Raw genomic sequence first — 17,600 nt, forward strand, 5'->3', positions numbered from 1 at the left:
TCACCACTAACTAGCTTCAGTCCAAACAGAGGACATTTGACTAAGAGAAGAACTCCGGTGTGTGCATCCGTCCTGCAATTCCTCGTGGTGGTGGAGCTACAGAATGAGTTGGCGTAAGGATCAGCACTTGCATAATGGCCACATCTGAATAATTAACCAAAATATCCACAAAGATAACTTGTTGGCACGTTGTTGCAAAAACCCAAAATTACTCATGATGAAAGCCCAGTGTAAAAAAAAAAAAGCTATTGATTTTTACAAAAGGTTCTTTCCCCTGCAGTCCGTAACCACAGCTAAGTAGCAGTGTCATTTCCTAACAAGCAGACGCTATTAGATGAAATTACAGAAATTTTCAAAGACACCCCAGCACATCACCCTCTTACACACCCCCCCCACACACACACACGCACACACACCACCACAACACCACAACACCCGCTTCCCTAATAAAAGTGCTGCCCAGTCATTTTGGCTGCATTACCTGTCCCCTCTCGTATAATAATGTAATTATCCAGTGACCAGAGTAATAATCTTGTTGAATTACATTGTGACCTCTGTCTGTGTGGCTTGCTTTCACAGCTCGTCACTCTGTGGGGTAATGGGGAAAGACTGAACCCAAATGATCTATGTCTGATGAACCGGTGAGTGCAAGCATGCACATAATGGACACAAACATGCTCAAGGACAACACGGACATAAAGTGAAAACAGACAAATATGCAGGAATATAAAGTGTGTCTGTGTGCTGTGACTTGTTTTAAGGGGGGGAGGGAGTTACAAGGGAAAATGTATTATTAATTATTCTTTTTTTTTCACTAGCATTGCTTACTTCCTCTCCTCTCTCTTCTCAGCTTTGATTCACTTTTTCAATTTTTAATTTCTCCCTTTCAACTGCGACAATGTCATCTAAAAACCTGACACTGTTGTTCCTCAGAGATACAGATTAATATGTTATTTAAGACTGTAAGACAAAAGAGAAAGGGATATGCCATGAGGGATTCACGAGACAGAATCAGAATCCTGCTTTGATCTGGCATATAGAATATCTGTACACGACCGCAATAGATTACTCCAGCTAGTCTGTAATTCTAAACTGCAGTCTGTATGTCAGCGTGAAGCGCGGTCAGCAACATTTGTTTGGGTAGAAGACCTCAGCAGGAGGTTACTGGGTCAGCATCACTCTCTGATATTAATTATCTGTTTCGCTGCTTTGATCTTTCAGCTCTGCACTTTGTTGTAATTTATTATGAAGGACGGCGTCTGATAAATGCCAAACATCCAAATTGGTTTGTAAGGTAAATGAGTGTCTGATACTGAGTGATAATTCTGTTAATAATTGACATGTTCAGTGGATTGTGTTTTTAAAAGGTTATTTAAACAGCATGGCATTTAGATGACAGAGGGAAATGACAGAAACTACATTGTGTGTGAGGGAGAAAGGCTTAGATCGAGCAGTACATCAAGGGACGGCATTCTTGTTCTTTTTTCTCATTATTAACAAATCACATTAAAAGACCAAACACACACTGATTTTATCCATTTATGAAAGGTATTGCATGTTTAACTTCAGCCTGATCTACTTTAGCTTATTCCTCAGAGGCTCCCAGCCTGGAGCATTTTAACCCCCTCATGCAATTGTGATCAGCAGGAAAGGAGAGAGCAGTAAAATTATATGTCTTCATTTTAAGGAGTCAGAAGCCATAAATTCTGTGAACCAGCACTGTAGACGTCTACTGCTGTCCGAAAGCTATTAAGAAGACTTCAATGAGCCATTACTATACGTTGTTCATTTATAACAAAGAACAAGGGCACTACAGTTTATTTTACACCACACCATTAAGGTCGCTTTCTAATTTGTGCACCAATTGTGTATTGATCTGCACTGAAAAAGTCCAAGGCAAATGCAATTTCCTCTGGTTTGATTATTCACAAACAAACTGGAATTTAAACGACTTTAATGTTCAATACCACTCTTTATTTAATTTTATTGTAATTACAAAAATACAAATGGACATTCTCCAAAACCTTGCTGTATTAAAACGTCAAATTAAGACAATACTTTTTATTTTACTGTTCATTTTTAAAGGGGCAGTGCACATTTAAAGGAACAATACGATATCTACTGAATCTACTATATCATTAGATATTAAGGAAACATGCTATATGGAAATTCTGACTTGTCTGACAATAATGCAGAAGCCAGTATGTCGTCCTTTTTAGTTTTTAGTATGTATTTGTTTTGACAAGAGAAGGTAGGCGGTTTTAAAGGTACAGGACACCCCTCGGTTTGTCGGCATGCAGCAAACCAACAGGTGTTGCAGACAAGGAAGCAGGCAAGCCAACTGGTTCAGATATAACTCATTCCACCAGACCTAAAAAGCTCCACGACCAGACACGTAAGAAAAATGGAAAGAGGTTAGAACGCAGAAAGGTTTCAAGACAGATTAAGAGCCGGCTAAACACTGAAGCTTCTGTTTCCGCGGCATGGCAACCCACATGCGCAACAACTCTTCGGAGGAGGGGGCGAGGGGAGACAGCGTCCTCCATCTTTGTGAACTTACCCTACTTATTTTAAACGCTTGTTTCAGAATTAAATATTGCTCCCTTAAATGTTTTTGCCCCAGAGTTAGCTAAAAGCTCCTTTGCATCAGTTCTCACTGGGCAGATAGACAAAGAATGCATAACAGCAAGTAAATTATCAAAACAACAGGATTTGAAAACAAGCCCTATAGGCTATTAAATGTTAAAACAATATTTCATCTTTTTAATGTAAAATGAAGGAGCCTATAGTGGATGTGGACTTTTGTTTTCTCCTTAAATGGCTATACAAAATGTAACTATTGAGCTTTATGTGAGTCAAATGGAAAATATTTACATACAATAGAGGATGGCTTCTAAATTGTCGGTTATGTCCTTTAAGATATGTTTTGTTAACCATTTAAAAAAAATGTGAATCTTATCTTATAACCATGTTTACCCCAACGACTCAATAAAAACAGGGAAAGCACCTAACCTGCTGAGAAACATGCACATGCCTTGAGGCGATTTATTCGCTATGCCCTTTTAAAAGCACATCAGCAGTCGGCAGTGGAACATAAAAGGTGAGCAAGGTTTCTTGGCGGACCAAAATATAAGCAAATAAACATTAATAAAGGACTTGTGAGACACAAATATGCAACAGAACAGACAGGAGGTAAGTTGGAAGAAAATGTACAGAGACAGAAGGATGAAATGAAGATGTCAAGAGAGGAAGAAATAGATTAAGAAGGCTGAGTGGCGAGTAGCTCCCAGTTCTCCTGTTTAGAGAGAGAGAGAGAGAGAGAGAGAGAGACAGAGGAGAAAGAGAGAAAAGATGACAAGACAACTAAAAAGCAGCATCAAAGCAGGTCAGAGGAAACCAGGCTTGGAAACAAAATCAAAGCTCTCTACAAGGGGCACCAGAGGAGAAGACAAGAGCTGGAGTGGCAACAAAGACACACACATATGTGTATCTGTGCAGTGTGGTGGATGTGTTGATGTGTGTTAGCGAGTATGCATAGGCTACACAAGTCTATGCATGTCTAATAACCTTGTCTCTTTTCATGTCTGTGCAACTTCAGTTCCATGTATGTGAACGCTGTGTTTGCATTATGCGCATGTGTTTGTGTGTGTGTGCGTACGAGCAGAATTCTGGAGTGCTGACAGAGCAAACACATCGCTGCTCCCCTCAGTGTGCAGATGAGCCCTTGGCAACCCAACTTGTCCGAGCATCAGAAAGCAAGGCTACCAACACAGATGGTCAAAAACGGAGATGCTGGAAAACAAAATGGTTTGCAGCGCACAAGTGGCAGTCCGCCAAAATGCCAACAAAGCCGAGTCTAAGAGGTCCCACCAACAATATGTTTAGTTAGATATGAGGGTGCAAAATGAGTTGGCGGCAAGATTGCCTCACAGCCACCGGAAAATGTTTTGTTTCATTTTTTATTTTTTTTATTTTTTTGCACAGCTGCGTGATATCAAATGAGACATATGGCTCAGATATGAAGCATGATTTGTACTCACAAAGACGTGCACCTTAGCCTTTTGTGCTGCATTAAAACAAGAGTAAAACATGTTTGGCATTTGTGGGCCATGATGAGCCCGAAGAGAAGCCTTTACAAATGACGTTTTATCCATGGTTAGATTGCTGGAGATTGATGAAAGAAGTAGAGCAGCAATTGGAATAATCTTTTTATACTATTTGCCCAAATGTATGACTTTCTCATTTAACCACCATCATGTTCTGCTAGACATCTCAATAAAGAGCATGGGTGATTTTTCCCCCTAAGAAATTATTTAAAATTGGTGTGTTTTTCTTTTCCTTTCGTGTACTTTGTTTAAAATAAGTTTTTAAATAGAAAAAAAATAATAATTATGTGTTTACTTAAAAAAAAAAGAGTCAAATACATCAAATTGAAAAGAATCATTTTCCCATTGCACAGGTGTAATGTTTCAGTGGCAAATAACCAGATGGCTGGTGGATGTAAAGACTGATACTATAATCCCTTCTCTCTGTTTTAATCTCTCACACAGTTTCCTGCACACACCTCGAAATAGATGGAATTGCTTCACCTTCCTTGTAAATAGTTAAACTGAATTAAGGATCAGGACCTTTGAGAGGCAGAGGCTGAAATGAGCCAAACAAACCCTGCCCCTTTCTCTCTCTCTGTCTGTACTCTACCTCTCTCTCTCTCTGTCTGTACTCTACCTCTCTCTCTCTGTCTGTACTCTACCTCTCTCTCTCTGTCTGTACTCTCTCTCTCTCTGTCTGTACTCTACCTCTCTCTCTCTCTGTCTGTACTCTACCTCTCTCTGTACTCTACCTCTCTCTCTCTGTCCGTACTCTACCTCTCTCTCTCTGTCTCTGTCTGTACTCTACCTCTCTCTCTCTCTGTGTCTGTACTCTCTCTCTCTATGTCTGTACTCTACCTCTCTCTCTCTCTGTGTCTGTACTCTCTCTCTCTCTGTCTGTACTCTACCTCTCTCTCTCTCTCTCTGTCTGTACTCTACCTCTCTCTCTCTCTCTGTCTGTACTCTACCTCTCTCTCTCTCTCTGTCTGTACTCTACCTCTCTCTGTACTCTACCTCTCTCTCTGTCTGTACTCTACCTCTCTCTCTGTCTCTGTCTGTACTCTACCTCTCTCTCTCTCTCTGTCTGTACTCTACCTCTCTCTCTCTCTCTCTCTCTCTCTCTGTCTGTACTCTCTCTCTCTCTCTGTCTGTACTCTACCTCTCTCTCTCTCTCTGTCTGTACTCTACCTCTCTCTCTCTCTCTCTCTCTCTCTCTGTCTGTACTCTACCTCTCTCTCTCTCTCTCTGTCTGTACTCTCTCTCTCTCTGTCTGTACTCTACCTCTCTCTCTCTCTCTCTCTCTCTCTCTCTCTCTGTCTGTACTCTCTCTCTCTCTCTGTCTGTACTCTACCTCTCTCTCTCTCTCTCTCTCTCTCTCTCTCTGTCTGTACTCTCTCTCTCTCTGTCTGTACTCTACCTCTCTCTCTGTCTGTACTCTACCTCTCTCTCTCTCTCTGTCTGTACTCTACCTCTCTCTCTCTCTCTCTGTACTCTACCTCTCTCTGTACTCTACCTCTCTCTCTCTCTGTCTGTGCTCTACCTCTCTCTCTCTCTCTCTGTCTGTACTCTACCTCTCTCTGTACTCTACCTCTCTCTCTCTCTGTACTCTACCTCTCTCTCTCTGTCTCTGTCTGTACTCTCTCTCTCTGTCTCTGTCTGTACTCTACCTCTCTCTCTCTGTGTACTCTACCTCTCTCTCTCTCTCTGTACTCTACCTCTCTCTCTCTCTGTCTCTGTCTGTACTCTACCTCTCTCTCTCTGTCTCTGTCTGTACTCTACCTCTCTCGCTCTCTCTGTACTCTACCTCTCTCTCTCTCTGTGTACTCTACCTCTCTCTCTCTGTCTCTGTCTGTACTCTACCTCTCTGTCTCTGTCTGTACTCTTCCTCTCTCTGTACTCTACCTCTCTCTCTCTCTCTGTACTCTACCTCTCTCTCTCTGTCTCTGTCTGTACTCTACCTCTCTCTCTCTCTCTGTACTCTACCTCTCTCTCTCTGTCTCTGTCTGTACTCTACCTCTCTCTCTCTGTCTCTGTCTGTACTCTACCTCTCTCTCTCTGTACTCTACCTCTCTCTCTCTGTCTCTGTCTGTACTCTACCTCTCTCTCTCTGTACTCTACCTCTCTCTCTCTGTCTCTGTCTGTACTCTACCTCTCTCTCTCTCTCTGTACTCTACCTCTCTCTCTCTGTCTCTGTCTGTACTCTACCTCTCTCTCTCTCTCTGTACTCTACCTCTCTCTCTCTGTCTCTGTCTGTACTCTACCTCTCTCTCTCTGTACTCTACCTCTCTCTCTCTGTCTCTGTCTGTACTCTACCTCTCTCTCTCTCTCTGTACTCTACCTCTCTCTCTCTGTCTCTGTCTGTACTCTACCTCTCTCGCTCTGTCTGTACTCTACCTCTCTCTCTGTCTGTACTCTCTCTCTCTGTCTGTACTCTACCTCTCTCTCTCTGTCTGTAATCTCTCTCTCTCTCTCTCTCTCTCTCTCCTCATCCGCGATTCTCACTCAATGCATTAATCAAGTTTATCATATATATTTTAATCCTTAAAATGTTGAATACAATCAATTCATATATGAATACATCATGAATAGTTTGATTACATTTGCAATTAGATATAAATACTCTTAAAATAAAACCATAAACCAGGGGCGGCAGTAATTCAGTAGGGTGGCAGTATCTCAGTCTGTATGGACTTGGGTTGGGAATCGGAGGGTCACCGGTTCAAGTCCCGGCACGGGCCAAGTCCAGAAAGTGGGCTGGTAGCTGGAGAGGTGCCAGTCCACTTCCGAAGCCCTGTCAAGGTGCCCTTGAGCTAGACACCGAACCCCCCCCCCCCCTCCATTAATGCATGTCAATAGGATCCTGTTTATGCATGTGTGTTTATTCCAGCCTATGTGTGTGTTCATTAGACAGAGTGTAAAAACAAATGTCCCCTCGTGTGATTAATAAAGTATAAATTATATTTGCTTTGAAATGTGTTTGTGAAGCCTTTTTAAGAGGGGTGTATGTAGATGTAGTTAAATGTAGTTGGTCATTGATCAACTACATAATGTTGTGGGATTCGTGGTCAAAGTGCTCTCCTATCCACAGTGAAGGGTGTAGGAGTTTGGGTTAAGCATCTCTTCTGTGGCCAAAATGTTTCGGCTATAGCAGCAAATCAACCTTAACATTCAGGGAATTTGTAATACACACTGGAAAAGCTGCTTCTGTATTTCTATGTCTTCTACATGATTCATCATTTAGCATTAGCTAAAGCATCTAGTTAGTCTTTTAGCATCACGTATTTAGCCTAAAACCCTTATGTAGGGTTGAAGTTTTAAAAGACAAATCCCCGCATTTTGATCATGGTCATGGAGATTTAGCATCAGACCAATTGTTTATAATAGACTAGAGAAAAAATAAAAATACTTGATAGTGTACTTTAGTATCTAGAAAATGAGTGTTCAAATATATGCCATGTAAAACAGAAGGTACCACATTTACCTCATTTGTCTCTTTATAGTTTGCATTACATGATCATGTTCATTTGTGCCGTTTTAAAGGCACGGCAAGTAGATTCCACCACCAGGGGGCTCTCAATCAATACAATAATAAAACATGACGTTGAGGCTCGCAGGGAATCATTGGCGTTCTCTCTGCTACTCCACCCCCGATGAAAACGAACTGTGCGTTGACCGTAGTAAAGATGAACGGCCAAACAGACCTGAGGAAGACAATATGCTTAGCGATGATGTATCCGAGTATAATTGAAAGGACAGTTCCCACTCCCTTGTGTAGTGGTCTTTGACGTAACATCCAGTGTTTCCACGGCAACGATAAACATGTTGTTTCTGTCATGGCAGCCGCAACGACAAGACACGTCCCGCTACAATTATAAAATTAAAGTATTTTTATCCTCTACAAGATTTTGTATAAATATTTGTTTTATGTTTGTTGTATTTGTTGAGGTTATGTCCGTACTCAACAGCAAAAAATATATATAAAACATAGGTTAAGTCCATTTATTATTCATTTCGATTTTTTATTGTAAACATTGTAATAAATTCTGCATGTTGTACATTTAAATGATAAAGAGGCACAAATAGTTGTGCAATCCTACAACCTAAGACATGTAAAATTAAATATATTTTGTAAAGCTAGTTACAAGATCAACATTTAAATACCTCATGATCAACATTTATCAAAATGAAAGAAGGAAGTTATTGTAATTTAACACTGGAAAAGTCCTACATTCAAGTAGCACATACAGTGGGTAAGTGAAAAGAGAGAACAAATTGAATGGTTGGAAGAAAAAGGGGTAGAGATACTGGAAGAGACAGATAGGATAGCAGTAAAGACGGAGCCACTTAAGCATGAGGGTGAAGAGAGAGAGGGACAGACAGTGAAAAAGGCAGAGTAAATTGACTGCCGGGTGTCACATGGAAACAGTCCCTAATTGGCCAATCAGCGGACCCCAGATTGAGCCTGTCGTTTTCTCTGACACTGCAAGAGCACCTGTACCTCACAGACACACACACACACACACACACATACACACACACACACACACACACACACACACACACCTTCAAACATAACACCTGCCACCATTACCACCTCTTCATCTTCTCCCTCCATTTCTGACATATACTTTTAAGAAAGATCTCTGACAGCAGGGAGCTGACAAGAAAAGGAAAAGGAGAAAGGAATGAGGAGACGGTAGAAGAGAGATGGAGAAGGTCTTTTTTCTAGACTGGCTGAGAGTAAGTCGTCAGCCTCACTCTTCAGCTGCTCCCACTGGAGAGGTAACCTTTACATGAAATATTAGGTGATAAATTGAGAATGTATGACATTTCAGATAAACATTTCCTGTCTTCAAAGGCTTCTTGATGTATATCTCAATAACATGATGTGAGAGGAATACATGCTGTTTAATGCTAAGTTTAATTGTGTGAATTTAATTGAGTTAGAAATCACAGAACATGTAAACTTATTTAAACTTCAGTTATGCTGTATTAACTGTCTGTAGTAGGGTGTGAAACCTTCATACTATCACCTCTTGAAGTTGTTGAGTGTTAGGGAATATAAGTCATCAGTTGTCCGTTTACAAACCAGCAGTCTCAGGGAGAGAAGAGCTTTCTGGAGTATGTAGCGATTGTGCAGCATTGAAATCACCACGGATGTAGAATATTGCTAATGGTATCCTTTTTTCTAAGGCTAAAACTATCCAACCTAGTTTTTAACAGCAGCAGCCGGAAATTGTGTTCCTTGAGCCTGACTTTGAGAAACCTGGACAGCACCAGAGACAGAAAAGTTAGAATTGGGCTTGTATATAATGGACCCTTTATAGCAGTGGTTCCAGACCTTATTCCCCATGTAATTCTGGGCATCGCTCCTGTGTACGTTTTGTATGAGCAACACTCCATGTAACTAACTTCAGTGCTAAACTAACTTCATTTAATTTGACATACAAAAAAAACCTATACATTCATTCATGAGTTATTTGAGGTAATTTAAAAAAAATCACACAGGAGTCTTGCAGTGTTCTTCTAAATCTATTTCATGTTTATTTGTATATTAACAAGTATGGAGCAAGTAAACACTTGCCACACACAACATCATTAATAGCCTAAGCTAATTGTTCAATGCCCATCCATATGGGCCTTTAAAAGACATAAAACTCAACAATAGATACACATTAAACAGTACCAAACAATCACAACAATGCACAACACCTGATTTTTATGAACATTCAGTTGGAGAAAAGCATCCAAAAAGGGGATGCGTATGGTGCTGATCTAGAAGCATATGGCATATGGAAGATCGAACAGGCTGTCAATTTAAAAAGCAAAACTGCAATGTAAACTATCAAATAACATTTGCCATTACCTTCAGTGACTAAAGGAAAACTGACTAAAGCTTGAGCTCTCATCCGTTTTAGCATAGCTCTCCGTAACACTCTTCAATCTTCAAATACCTCTCTAGCTCTGATACTTTGAACTGGTGTTAGGATTCATTATTTCATACACAGTTTCACTATTCATGTCTGAAAAAGGACATGACTATTTTTTTTACTGGTTTGAGAAATGCAACCATCATGAGGTAGCATGTCTGACATGTGCTGTAACTGGCAAAAACAACACAGACAAGCTGTCTTTGTGCGACTCCAAACATGTCCGCATTATCTTCATTTGTTTACTTGTGGAAGACATGACACCATGCTGGAGCTGTAGAAATACATGAGAAGACAGTAGCATTGTAGAGAGGTTGTTTGATTCTTTGCTATTGGGAACACACACACCCACACAACCCCGCACACAAACAAGCACACACACACACACACACACACACACACACACACACGCACACACACACACACACACACACACACACACACACACACAGGGTGGATTTCTTGTTAAGTATGAGGCGGTACAAGCAGACCCACAGTTGCTGTGATCTCTGGATAAATGGCCTCTGGTATCACTTTACTCCTCTGAATGTACAAATACTCACAAAGACATTGCATTACACACACACACACACACACACACACACACACACATTGGCTCGCCATTCTGCTACAAAGGTTGAGGAATAATTTTAAAACATAAGGCATGAGCACAGATGCATGCTACCTCTTGCCTTCACACACATTAACACAAACACACACACACACACACACACTATCCCACAATCTCAGACACCCACACACACCAAAAGGGAGATGAATTACTGAGTGGATAGGATCTGACGCAACCCATAGTGGAAGTAGGTCACATGGGGGGAGACAGGTCATCAGGGAAATAACAGTGCAGTTGCACTACCTTTCTCTCTCTGTCTGTATCCCACTCTCAGCAGCATTGTCTTTTTCTCTCCACTCTTCCCAATATCCCTGGATTTTTTGGCTTCTCTTATAACACTTCAGTTTCAATTATTTCATCAGTGGGACTCGGAAATGTAGTGTTGCTAAATCTGTATGTAAAATGTAAGAAACACCACAGAGAAATTATGTAACAAATATATTTATGCAATAGGTTTATACTTCAGAAAAAAAACACGTTTGTTCACCTTGTGTTTTCATGTATTTTACATGGTGATGTAAATTGTAAAGGGACTTGGACCTTTTAGTCTTCTGACTACTCAAAGCACTTTTACATTACATGCACTGATTGTAGATGCTGCTGCATAAAGTGCTGAACTGCCCACAAGGAGTGCTCCATTTGCACACATTCACATGCCACTGGCGTCGCAGCAGGAGCATTTCAGGGTTCAATATCTGCTGTGCCTGAGGACACTTCTGAATGTGACTGCAGGAGCTGGGAATCAAACCCCCGACCACTAAGGAGCAACTGCTGGGTAAGGTAAGAAAGGAGTATACTAATTGCTAAGCCTAAAAAGTAACTGAGGTAAACACCTTCATTATAGCCTGCTTAATCTTTAATGAACACTGTCAAGATTTGGTGTAGTAGACTGCAAAAACGACCAGCTGACTTATCATACGCTAAAACTTGTTCAGGCCCACCCAACACCCACAACATGATCCAACGTTTGAACCCAGCCATATCCACTTCGCTCTGCTGGCCTATCATCTCCCTTGATTGTGTGTGTGTGTGTGTGTGTGTGTGTGTGTGTGTGTGTGTGTGTGTGTGTGGGGGGGGGGGGGGGGGGGGGCAGCTTTTTGCTCTTTTGGCTTGACAATGTTGGAATATCAGAACTGTAGCATGTCTTCGGTCTCTGCCATTTTTCCACACTGTACTACTCACCTTGACCAAACAGTACGTGGAGAAGCTGCTTCTGAGAACTCTGATATCTGAATCATATTTTTTATTTATTTATTATTTTTTATTTTGATATCCTTTATTAATCCCTGAGGGAAATTTGGGTTTACACTTTTATTTATAGGGACATGCTTCTCACACACATATGCCCGAGTCACAAGCATGCACAAACAGGACCTGATACAAGCTGCTAAGCTTCGGTGCCTTCCTCAAGGGCACCTCGGCAGTGCTCAGGAAGTGAACCTGGCACCAGACCAACTTCCAGATTTGGTCCGCACCGGTCCGCATCCGGTTCCCAACCCAAGTCCCTACAGACTGAGCTACTGCCCCCCTATGGTATATGAAGAAGACACAGTGCACCTACACTCACACACTCACACACACACACACACACACACACACACACACACACACACACACACACGCACACAGATTGGCTGTCTATAAGCATGCATTAATTAAACCATCTGGATATCAAACTAGCTTGCTTAGCCTCGAGGAAGAAACACTTGTGTGTGTGTTTTAACATGTGGCATTCATGTGCATGTGTATATATGATGTGGCATAAGGCCAAGCTACTGGCTGCAACAGATAGAGTCTGTCTGTAGTCTCTATCCGTCTGCACTAATCCAATTGTCCAAAGAGAGGGGGGGTGAGAGAGAGATGGGGGTAAGAGAGAGGGATTCTGAAGAAGAGCGGTCTACTATTGGCCTCTCTCCAATTCTAAATGGCAAGCCAAATGGGGATATCTATTAGAGGGTGAGTGTACAGAAAACACACTGAACAACAAACTCTCTCTCACGCATACACACAAATGCAAAGACCCAAACTAGCACGACCACAAGCTTCACACAGGCACATAAACAGGCACTCATACACACACATAACCTCGTACAGCTTCAATGATGAGTGCAAATGCTCTCGCTCTCTCTCTCTCGCTCTCTCTCTCTCAAAAAAAAAGGAAAGAACACAAATCACCATTTCAGTCTACATAAAATCAGCTGGGGAGTAAAAACCTGCAGATGCATAATCCAAGATACAATTAGAATAACAAAATGATTCAACATCAGCACTGTTCCTCTATTTCTTCACAGCTCCTCAGCAGACCTTGATGTTGTGGAAGTATCTCGAGGTCTGAGTGTTATTGTGAAATAATATCCCCTTTTGCTGAAAGACAGGTCCCACAGTGCCATCTGCTGGACAAATATTTTCTAATGCTTTGCAGCATGCAACACTTATGATGGAACATCATCTAATTCATTTCTAAGATGAGTATATGCAATCATTTTTAAGTATATTATACAAATGGACAACTGTTTACAAGGACATATGTTGTATTTATTTAATGGCATTCATCTCTGAAATATCAGAATAATGCACAGTTTTCACCCATGTTATGTAAAACAGACATTTTGACTTATCAAACACATGTGTTGTTAATAACACTGATTGTTGCATTGCATTCATTGCTGTGAAATAGCTATTGTTAAAGTGTCTATAATTGACACCTGTGGGTTTCCTGTTGTAACAAGTCAGAATATCTGCTGTGCAAAGAGTCTGCTTATCTCATTCATTTTGGGATGATACATACACCACTGTTTCTAACTGTTTTCACATATTTAAATTTAACATAAATGAAGGGGAAAAACTTCTAAACGCTATCAAGTGTAAACATTTAAAAATCAGCTATCTTCTAATGGCGAATGATTAATCGTGGCCATGTGGATAAGGCATTCAAATTGTATGAACACATGTGGAAGGATTAAACAAAACATTTCAGTGAATGTATCGTTTTATACTCTTTTTTTTATTGCCTTTAATGTGGTCCTACTTCTTTCTTTTGTTCTCCTCAGGCCTCTACAAATCATTCCAATGAAAAATGAAAGAGGGAGAATAGCTCCTTGAACTTAACACTCTGCTTGAAGGCAGGCCCTTATGTTTGAGCTTACAAATGTGAGTAGTTAACTAACTCTACTGTGCTAATTAATGCAAAATAAATGTGAGAAAACAAACAATCAATGATTGTCCTTTCAATGTCTGGTCACACACTTTAGTTGTTAAACTATAATTGTTAGAGCAACATTATGCAGACATTCAGTTTAGTGGGCGTTGACACCCACCAAAAGTGTCTGAGTGCAACTGCACTGTCATAAAACAAACATATTGACATAGCCAGCACAGTGCCCAAATTGCAGCCTACTATTTGGGCAGGTTTTCCTAATTGTGTCTAGTCCAGCTTCTTGCTTGGTCACTCTCTTTTGTTTTCTGAGCTTCACCTGTCATCGTCTCTTAGCCTCAGACATGCAGTAGTATCAAACAGTACCGAGCCTGGCTTCTTTTTAGCTGAAGGCTGGTGTGTGAACATACACACTTCTCACCAGAGAACTTCTGCTGTCACTATTGTGGGCATGAGATTAATGCAATAGCAGACGTAAATGCTGATTAGTTGCCAACTGGACTTTTTACATTTTTACACAAAGTTTCTCTCCCACTATATGTTGATGAGCAGAGAGTTACTGCTGCTTTATATAACACTCCTACGACAACGTCTGCGGTTTTGGACGAGACCTGGTCTGACTTCTGGTTGGTGAGACAAATTTGAAAATGAAATAGCCGTTGCAGAGGAATGGAATGCCAAGGACATTGTTGTTGACTTGGCATCCTTATGACAACCAAAACTGTTTTTTAAATTTTCATGTGGATTGAGAACTGAGCGTGTGTGGATGGGATTATAAAAATTTCAATTCCCTGCTGAAAAGTTAAGGTAGACCTTCTGGCCCCGGTCAGTCTTTTAGGCCTTTAAAAAAAGGAATTCTAAAAAGTGTCTTAAGAGATATAGGAAGCAGTTTTATCACAGTGACTTGTGGTATAAACAACACCTGACTTCTTCATATATTACAGTCTTGCCAATATCCTGTTTCCCTGACACTAGAGCAGCATGTGTGCACTGAGGGTCACTGTGGTCTGCCTGACTAGATGAAAGCTGTGGTCATTTCAGAAGACCCAATAACCCAGCATAACACAAGCCTCACCTTCTTCATTTCCTGCCGTAATAACAATCAACAGATATATTTTGTAAGCAAATAAGAAGGGAGTTTATGAAGATTTCCAGGCCTCGTCTTACACAAGCTACATAAATAATTGGGGTATAATAGCTGAAACTTTTGTCACAGTTGTGATAATAAGACAATGATTAGCAAAGTGATTAGGGGGGAATCTGTCAGTGAAAAGATGAGCTGAGATGAGATGAAGTAGAGAAGAGCATTACAATTTCTAATGTCTATGGGGATCTCAGCTGTGATATGAGCCGAGGAGACTGCTGGGATTTCAATGCTGGTCTGCGTGTTTGTGTGTGAAGGACAGTATTTATGTGTGTGTGTGTGTCTCAAAACAGACAGATGGACAGCCACAAATAGCAAGAGGATGAGAGAAAGCAAGATATGGAGGTACAGAGAGAGCGAGAGAGAGAGAGAGAGAAAGAGAGAGAAAGAGAGCAAGATATAGAGGTACACAGAGAGAGAGAGAAAGAGAGAGAGAGCGAGAGGGAGAGAGAGCAAGATATGGAGGTACAGAGAGAGAGAGAGAGAGAGAGAGAGAGAGAGATGATGCTAAGAGCAGGTTTGAGAATGACCATGAGTCGATGGCAAGTGAGACAGACAAACTATTTAATGGTATATTTGTTAAGACAATAATAAGCTGGAGTTCATATTTCAATATCATATCAGTGTCACTCCTGCATGTGTGCAAAATTAATTATCTGAGTTGTAATAAATGAGCACTGCCGGATATCTCACCCGATGTGTTTCTTTCTATTACACACACCATTACCCCTATGTCAAAGAAATTTCTTGTTTCTTAAAGATCATCCATCATCTATTGCCAATCTACATTTGAAATGACACACACTTGTGATGCTTGTGAATTTTTTTTCCTCCTCTTGTTACCAAGGAACATATTGCTGAAGCTTTGATTAGTTTGTTGGCATCTTGGAAAACATTTGCTTGGTGCTCTAGATTTTTAAAAGACGAGAGTGATACCACTCTTACATCTTAATCTAAAGTACAGCTAGCAGCCTGCTAGCTTAGTAAAGCATAAAGACTGCACACATAGGAAAACAGCCTGCCATTCAAGATGTGTTTATTTGTGAGTTTGAGAGGTTTCTGTAGGCAGATTATGTTACCTTTGAACTGTGTTCAGCCTTATTGCTGAGCTAAAGCAATCACTAATATGTTGCTGTAGAAGAGAAAGTGACATCATGTTAAAGGGAAAGTTTGGTATTTTTTAAGTAGGGTTGTATGAGGAACTTGTCAATAGTACATGTATTACCCACAGGAGATGCTGAGCCTCTTTTATTGAGAAACCAGCTGGAGTGCTGGAACGAAAACTTGGCTACACAGGGCGGCTGTGGCTCAGTGGTAGAGTCGGTCGTCTCTACTCAAGAAGGTTTGAGCTTCAATCCCAAAGTCCTGCAGGCACATTTCAGATGTGTCCTTGGGTAAGACACTTAAACCCAAATTGCTCCAGCTGATGTGTGAATGTGTATGAATGGGATCAGTTAGTACTGATGACCACTTTAAATAGCAGCCTCTGCCATCAGTGTGTGAATGGGTAGGTGTGACCTGCAGTGTAAAATCGCTTGAGAAGTCAGAAGGCTAGAGAAGCAAGCTGAAGTCCATTCACCATACCATGATTAGCTATTTCTTGAACCCAGAATGACCCAGAATCAATGACAAAGTAATTGTATGGTTCATTTAGAATTCTTTCAGTGCTCAACTTTACCTTTGCAAGCCACTTTGTTTGAGCACTACTTCAACGCATCACATACCTGTTCTTCCGCCTGCAGTGCATTTATCAGCTCTGATGGCTTCAAAAGAGACAACAAACACAAGCAAACTAAAACATGAGCAATTGTTTACAGCGACTATGACAACTTGTTTTCTGTGGAAACAAGAGGATACTTTTATGTACCGAAGTTTACACAGAATAAACTTGATATAGAGATAGATACCTGGTGGTACAGGTTTATGTGAACCCATGCCCAAACCCGCAGAGCAATCAGTGGAACTTGGGACAATACTTCAGAGCCTTTCTGAATCAGTAGAATCAGTAGACATCATCTGAATCATTATCAAATTAGGATACAAAAATGCACAATTACAAAAATTAAAACTTTAAACCAATATTGTAAAATATATCACACACTTAGGTGTAATGATTCAACACAGTTGACTCGATCTGTCCAAGAGAAATTCTATTTTACTAAACAATATTTTGTAAAAGATTACACATGTTTGGAGGCAAAAAAGCTAAAAGCTGATTTTCCTAATTCAGAGAGAACCAGCAGAACATGAAGCACAAGACAGTGGAGTCATAGACCATATTGTAGAGAGTCTGAATAAGAAGACCATGATCAACTATATCGAAAGCTTTTGACAAGTCAATAAAAACACCAGTAGCTCACCTTCTACCTTCAGGCTGCAGCACTTTCCAGCCATGATTCCCTGCCATACTGAACCCAGTGTTTTATGGACCATCATTCATTTTAATACATTCAATTGGGAAACCACAAGAGCCGAATGGGAAAATGTTTTCATAGTCAGTTTTCTACCTACTATTGTTTTTGTTTTCTTGTTTTAATTACATATTGACACAATGTGTTTAATTATCAAAAAATGCTGTGTCAGCTGTTGAAGAGGACAAATAATATAAAGCGCTAAAACTGTTACTGTTTTGTGCCGGATATTCTTTAAACAT

The sequence above is a fragment of the Labrus mixtus genome, chromosome 2 (assembly GCF_963584025.1).
Source record: "Labrus mixtus chromosome 2, fLabMix1.1, whole genome shotgun sequence".
Taxonomy (NCBI): domain Eukaryota; kingdom Metazoa; phylum Chordata; class Actinopteri; order Labriformes; family Labridae; genus Labrus; species Labrus mixtus.